This window comes from Staurois parvus, unplaced genomic scaffold (genome assembly GCF_062004578.1).
Source record: "Staurois parvus isolate SC_StPar_1 unplaced genomic scaffold, SC_StPar_1.0 ptg000350l, whole genome shotgun sequence".
Taxonomy (NCBI): Eukaryota; Metazoa; Chordata; class Amphibia; order Anura; family Ranidae; genus Staurois; species Staurois parvus.
Window position 1 is genome coordinate 4,449,084 of NW_028318146.1, and position 6,694 is coordinate 4,455,777.

The following is a 6,694-nucleotide window of genomic DNA, read 5'->3' on the forward strand; positions in this document are numbered from 1 at the left end:
AGCAACCAAGAGGATAAATAAATTAGTTCTGCTTATGGTAAGCCAAGAGGAACAGGAGATGATTACTAGCATTACTTAAATGTTACCAATGAAAAAAGAGAGATCTGCAGACCGTAAGACACACCAAGGTATTAATTATGCAAAAACACTTGGAGATCTAGTTCAACATTTAACCCTTTAGGGTTAGAAGTGTTCAGCTTGTAAATCCAATGTTTGTCAGGTGTTAGCAACTCCCTATCAAAATCTCTTCTTAACCACTTGCCGCCCGGCCGCTGTATATAAATGGTCGGACGGTGGCAGTCCAGGGGCGGGCTGCCGTTCATAAATGGCGCCATTATGGACTGTGCGCCGGACACAGTGGAACATCGATCATCGTACGGGACCTCTGTGCGAGGTCCCGATCATGTGATCACTGATTGGCCAATCAGTGATCACATGCAGAGTAGTAAGCAAGATATCACTTCTGACATCATTGCTTACTACGTGTGAAATCTGTGAATGATCAGAGAGGGCACATGGTACAAGGCCACTCATAACAGCAAGCTGTGTCCATCACAGATCACAGTAGTTCTCAATGGCTGCAAGAATGCAGCCAGAGAGGAGAAATTATTGTTTTTACAGTCTTTATGGGTGTAAAAGCAAGCAGTGTAAAAAAGAAATATCACCCACCCACAAATAGTACAGTGTCACCATGGTGACACTGTGCTGCTAGGGTGACAGTATGTAGAAAAAAAACAAATAATATAAAAAAAATAAAAATGTAAAAAAATTTTTTTTCAATTATAATTTTTGGTTATAAATTAATTTGGGCACATTTTTTTATTGTAAAGCAGAAAAAAAAAAAACCTTTAGGCTCCGTTTTGTGTTTTTTAGTGCTTTTTGCAGAGACGCACTACAGTCCATTTAAAATGGTTTCCTATGGGACAAGTTCACATCTATGCTTTTTGAGCTGCTGCATTTTTTGGAAAGGGTCGGGGACTTTTTTAAAAGAAAATGGAGTTCCATGGAGTATCTGCTGAAATGCATGGTAGTGGGTTTTTGCCACATTTTGCATTTTTATTCTGCCCTGCAAAAAAAAAATCCACTTATAAAAAAAACCTGAACAAAACGTGGTAAAAATGCGTCAAAAAAGCATGTAGAAAAATGTAAAACGAACAGCAAAAAGCACTGCATAACAGACAAAAATCAAACTGCATAGGTGTGAATGGAGCCTTAAAATCAGTTTAATGTTAGACCTCGAGCTACAGGCTGTCATGACATGCTGGGACCTGTAGTTCTTCAGCTGTTGTATAATTAGACATAGCCCAGGCTTTCATTGCATGCTTTATAATCAACATTCACAGTGTAGCTCCAGGTGGATAGCCCAAGGCTCGGTATAGGTCATCGGTTTGTCATGGCATGCTGGGACCTATAGTTCACCAGACAGCATAGAATTAAACCTTACTCCTGGCTGTCATGCCATGCAGGGACCTTCAGAAGCAGCACCAGGGTGACAACATCTAAGGATGGGATATGATGGGACCAACGTGTACTTCAACAGGCATTGTATAACTGCTGGGACGGAATGTTCCACCTTCAGATGTACTGCAGCTCCAGGCTGGGATCGCAATCCAAGACACTGGGAGTCACAAGCTGTCATATGCTGGGACCTGTAGTTCCTCAGACATTGTATAACTAAGGCTTACCCCAGGCTGTCATTCTATGCTGACACTTTATATCCCCCCTCCAAGCTGACACTCCAAGCCATGTAGACATGTAGGGGTTTATTTACCAAATCAGACTCCCTTCTGCATAGAAACCAATCAGCTTCCAGGTTTCATTGCCAAAGCTTCATTGAACAAGCTGAGGTTAGAAGCTGATTGGTTTCTATGCAGAAGGGAGTCTGATTTTGGACTCTCCAGCTTTAGTAAATAAACCCCGTAGTGTCAGGTAGGGATGCTCCCGATACCGATACTTTGTGATACGACTTGTATCCATAAAAAATGAATGTGCGCAAATCGTGCTGCAAAGAATGGCATGCAATTTGAACGGGAATGCAGTGCGATATCTGTACGTATCGCATGTGGTTTCCCCGCACCACTGCCTTGTGTACCCAGGCTGAAGTCACTATGACAGGGCTGGGGGCAGTGGGGAAATCACATGTGATTCGGACAGGAAGCGCAGTGCATGCCATTCTTTGCAGTGCAATTTGTGCCCATCCATTTTCGATGGACGCAAATCGCACCACAAAGTATCGGTACTCAGTATCGGCGAGAACTTGATCAAAAGTATTGGTACTCGGTATTGGCGAGAACTTGATCAAAAGTATTGGTACTCGGTATTGGCGAGAACTTGATCAAAAGTATCGGTACTCATGCTTGCCGATGAAAAAAAAAAAAAAAAGGGTATTGCTGCAACCCTAGTGCCAGGGGTTGTCATGGCATGCTGGGGATTGTAGTTCCTGAAACATTGTATACAAAGCCTTACCCCTGGCTGTCACACCAAGCATGGACCTAAAGTCAGGACAGGTTGTCATAGCATACTGGGACCTGTACTTCCCTGGATATTGTACAATTAAAGGTCACCTTTGGCTGTCACACTTTGCTGAGATGGAATGTTCCACCTTCAGAAGTACTGTACCTCCAGGCTGGGATCTCAAACCAAGACATTGGGAGTCACAGGCTGTCCTGAGATGCTGGGACCTGTAGTTCCTCAGATATTGCATAACTGAGGCTTACCCCAGGCTATCATGCCATGCTGACATATTATATTCTACCTTCAAGCCTGGACAAGTAGTGCCAGGGGTTGTCATGGCATGCTGGGGGTTGTAGCTCCTTAAATATTGTATACTAAGGCTCACCCCTGGCTGTCACACCAAGCATGGACCTGTATGTCCTAGACTGGGATCTAAAGTCAGGACAGGTTGTCATGGCATGCTGAGATCTGTAGTTCCTCAGACACTGTTACCCCAGGCTGTCATGCCAAGCTGACACTTAATATCCCCCCTCCAAGCCAAAAGCCCAAGCCTGGACATGTAGTGCCAAAGGTTGTCATGGCATGCTGGGAATTGTAGTTCCTCAAACATTGTATGCTAAGGCTCACCCCTGGCTGTCATATCATGCATGGATCTGAAGTGTCAGGGATTATCATGGCATGTTGGGATCTGTAGTTCTTTAGACACTGTTACCCCAGGCTGTCATGTCATGCTGGCCCCCTAAGCCTGGACCTTTAGTGTCAGGGGATGTCATGGCATGCTGGGAGCTGTAGTTCCTCACTGTATAAAGGTCACCTCTGGCTGTCACGCCATGCATGGACCTGTAGTGTCAGGGGATGTCATGGCATGCTGGGATCTGTAGTTCCTCACTGTATAAAGGTCACCTCTGGCTGTCAAGCCATGCATGGACCTGTAGTGTCAGGGGATGTCATGGCATGCTGGGATCTGTAGTTCCTCACTGTATAAAGGCCACCTCTGGCTGTCACGCCATGCATGGACCTGTAGTGTCAGGGGATGTCATGGCATGCTGGGATCTGTAGTTCCTCACTATATAGCAGTCCACTCTGGCTGTCACACCATGCATGGAACTGCAACGCCCCGTCTCCCATAATCCTCTGCTCCGTCCGCCATGCTGGGGGTTGTAGTTCCCCAGCCCGCTCCTGGCTACCATCACCTGCAGTGTATCTGGCTGTCAGGCCTTGCAGGCACTTTATATCCCCCTCCAGGATGACACCCCCAGACTGCACCTGTAATGTCGGGGGTTGGCATGGCATGCTGGGACCTGTAGTCCCTCAGGCTGTGTAAAGGTCACCTCTGGCTGTCACACCACACACAGATCTGTAATGCCCCATCTCTCATAATCCTCCGCTCTGCTGGGGGTTGTAGTTCCCCAGCCCGCTCCTGGCTGTCAGGCCATGCTGGGACTTGTAGTAGCACAGCCATTGGCCAATCATCTGCCATGCCACGTTGGTGGTTGTAGTTCCTCAGGCTGACTCAGGACTGTCTATAGGAGGATCTATTACACCTCCCCTCCCCCCCAGGCCTGAGTCTACCTGTATCACCTGAACAAGTTTTTATACAGCCACCACCCCTCTTATACCCCGCCCCCTCCTTACCTGGGCCCCGGGGCCCCCACTACAGCCTCATGTCCGGCTCACACATGGGGGGTCCGCTGCCATCACACTCGCTCTCTGCCCACAACCTGCAGCTCAGCTCCCAGCGGCAGCCATCTTGGAATTGGATCAGCAGCGGAGCAGCTGAGCTGTGATGTCACGGGTCCCCTTCCCCGCCCACTGTACAGAACCCCGGCCATGGTACTGAATGGCTTCCGCCATCATCTGCAATGGCGGCGGGGTATTCCCTGGTTGTCATGGTGACAGCATCCTTCACACAGGAGAGTCCCCACTGAGCATCCATAGCTGCGCTCATTGGTCTGTGTTGTCAGGGAGGGTTTGCAGATACTGATCGCAGCCCAAGCTGGCTCTGTGTAGTCGGGGAAGGAGCAGAGGTATAGATCACGTTACTCCAGCCAACCAATGAAAAAATTTTCTTCAATAAACTTGATTAACACCTTCAAGACCGGGCACTTCACCCCTTCCTGCCCAGGACAGTTTTCAGTGCTGGCGCACTTTGAATGGCACTGTTAGTCTGCACTGATGAGGCGGCACTGCTAGTCTCCACGAATGAGGCGGCACTGATGAGGTGGCATTGAAGAGCCTTCACTGATGAGGCTGCACAGATGAGACGGCACCAATGAGGCGGCACTTATAGGCTGCGCTGATGAGGCTGCACTGATAGGCTGCACTGATGAGGTGGGATTGAAGAGCCTTCACTAATGAGGCTGCACCGATAAGACGGCGCTGAAGAGGCGGCACTGATAAGGTGGCACTTATGAGGCTGCACTGATGAGGTGGCACTGATGGTCTGCATTGATGAGACGGCACTGATAGTCTGCACTGATGAGGCTGCACTGAAGAGGCAGCACTGATGAGGCTGCACTAATGAGGTGGCACTGATGAGGTGGCACTGAAGAGGCTGCACTGATGAGGCAGGACTGATAGGCTACACTGATGAGGCAGCACCGAAGAGGCTGCACTGATGAGGCGGCACTGATGAAGTAGCACTGATAGCACTGATGAGGTGACACTGATAATCTGCATTGATGAGGCAGCACAGAAGAGGCGGCACTGAAGAGGCTGCACTGATGAGGCGGCACTGATGAGATGGCACTGATGAAGTGGCACGGATAGTCTGCACTGATGAGACGGCACTGATTAAGTGGCACTGATAGTCTGCACTGATGAGGTGGCACTGATGAGCTGGCACTGATAGTCTGCATTGATGAGGCAGCACTGATAGTCTGCACTGATAAGGCGGCACTGAAGAGGCAGTACTGATGAGGCTGTACTAAAGAGGCGGCACTGATAGGCTGCACTGATGAGGTGGCATTGAAGAGCCTGCACCGATGAGGTGGCACTGATAGGCTGCACTGATGAGGCGCCACTAATAGGCTGCTCTGATGAGGCGGTACTGATAGGCTGTGCTGATGAGGCGGCACTGATAGGCTGCACTGATGAGGCTGCACTGATGAGGTGACAATGATGAGGTGGCACTGATGAGGTGACACTGATGAGGCGGCACTGAAGAGGCTGCACTATGAAGAGGCACTAATGAGGGGGCAATGATTAGGCAGCACTGATTATCTGTTTATTGGTGACTATCAGTGTAAATGTCCCTGTCACAGGAAAGTCGATTATTGGCTTTCCTTTCCTCAGTGATCTCAGCGCTGATCGCTCTCCAGGCACCACAGCTAGTGTGAACGAGCCCTAAGGCTTTGCTGAGATGGGCGCTGATAGCCGTCCTGTGTGCAGGCTGCCTTTGTTATTTCACTTGCATCCACCCAAACTGCATGCAGGCAACCCCATGTCAATATGTGCAGGAGTGAATGCGTGGTCCCAGACACAAACCAACACAAACATTACAGCATGAGTATACCACATGCTCTGCTACCTATGTGTGGAACATACAAACCTACATCGAACCAAGCCGGACCAATGTAACAATCGTCCTACCTGGGAGGCATCTTTATTACTTCCCCTCCTGAGGATCCCCCTCCTGACTAGGCCAGTTTTTGTGACAAGGCGCTGCGTTACTTTAACTGACAATTGTGCAGTCATGCAACTCTGCACCCAAATGAAATTAAATTAGTGTAGCGCTAATAAATAAAAATATCATATACCATAAATATAAACAATAATGATAAATATGCTAATAAATTAATTAAACAAATCTACAGTGATCTGATCCAGTAAGGATCTAATTTGTGCCACAAAAACATGGGATACAAACAACGTGAAATGACAAACTGGTCCTAAATTTGAACCCCGTGTGGTGGAAAATCAAAATAACATCAATGACAACCCCCCAAAAATCCCTAGCAGGGATCAACGGATAAAACACAGACTAGTGCAAAATAACTGTGAATCCCCAAAATTTAGAGATTAATCGCCTAAAACAAAGTGACAAGTGCTTAAATGTACAAAAATATATAAAACAATCAAAAAACTTCAGTGAATAAATGAATTCTTTGAATTGATGAAAAAAACAAGCGATGTAAACTGATGAGAAATGGATGTAAACTAATGAAAAATGGATGTAAACTGATGGGGAAAAAAATGAATGTAGACTGATGAGAAATGGATGTAAACTGATGAAAAACAG

At 47.4% G+C, this 6,694-nt stretch overlaps 1 protein-coding gene across 4 annotated transcripts in view; it reads right to left on the reverse strand.

The window, feature by feature from the left end:
• LOC149456718 (uncharacterized) overlaps window positions 1–4,214 on the reverse strand; it is a 147,384-nt gene extending 143,170 nt beyond the window's left edge. For all 4 annotated transcript variants that reach the window (XM_089684608.1, XM_089684607.1, XM_089684609.1 and 1 more), the window contains exon 1: window positions 4,090–4,214. The gene's annotated coding sequence lies outside the window, so the exon portion shown is untranslated. The remainder of the gene's footprint in view (window positions 1–4,089) is intronic.
• Window positions 4,215–6,694: the final 2,480 nt, after the last annotated feature.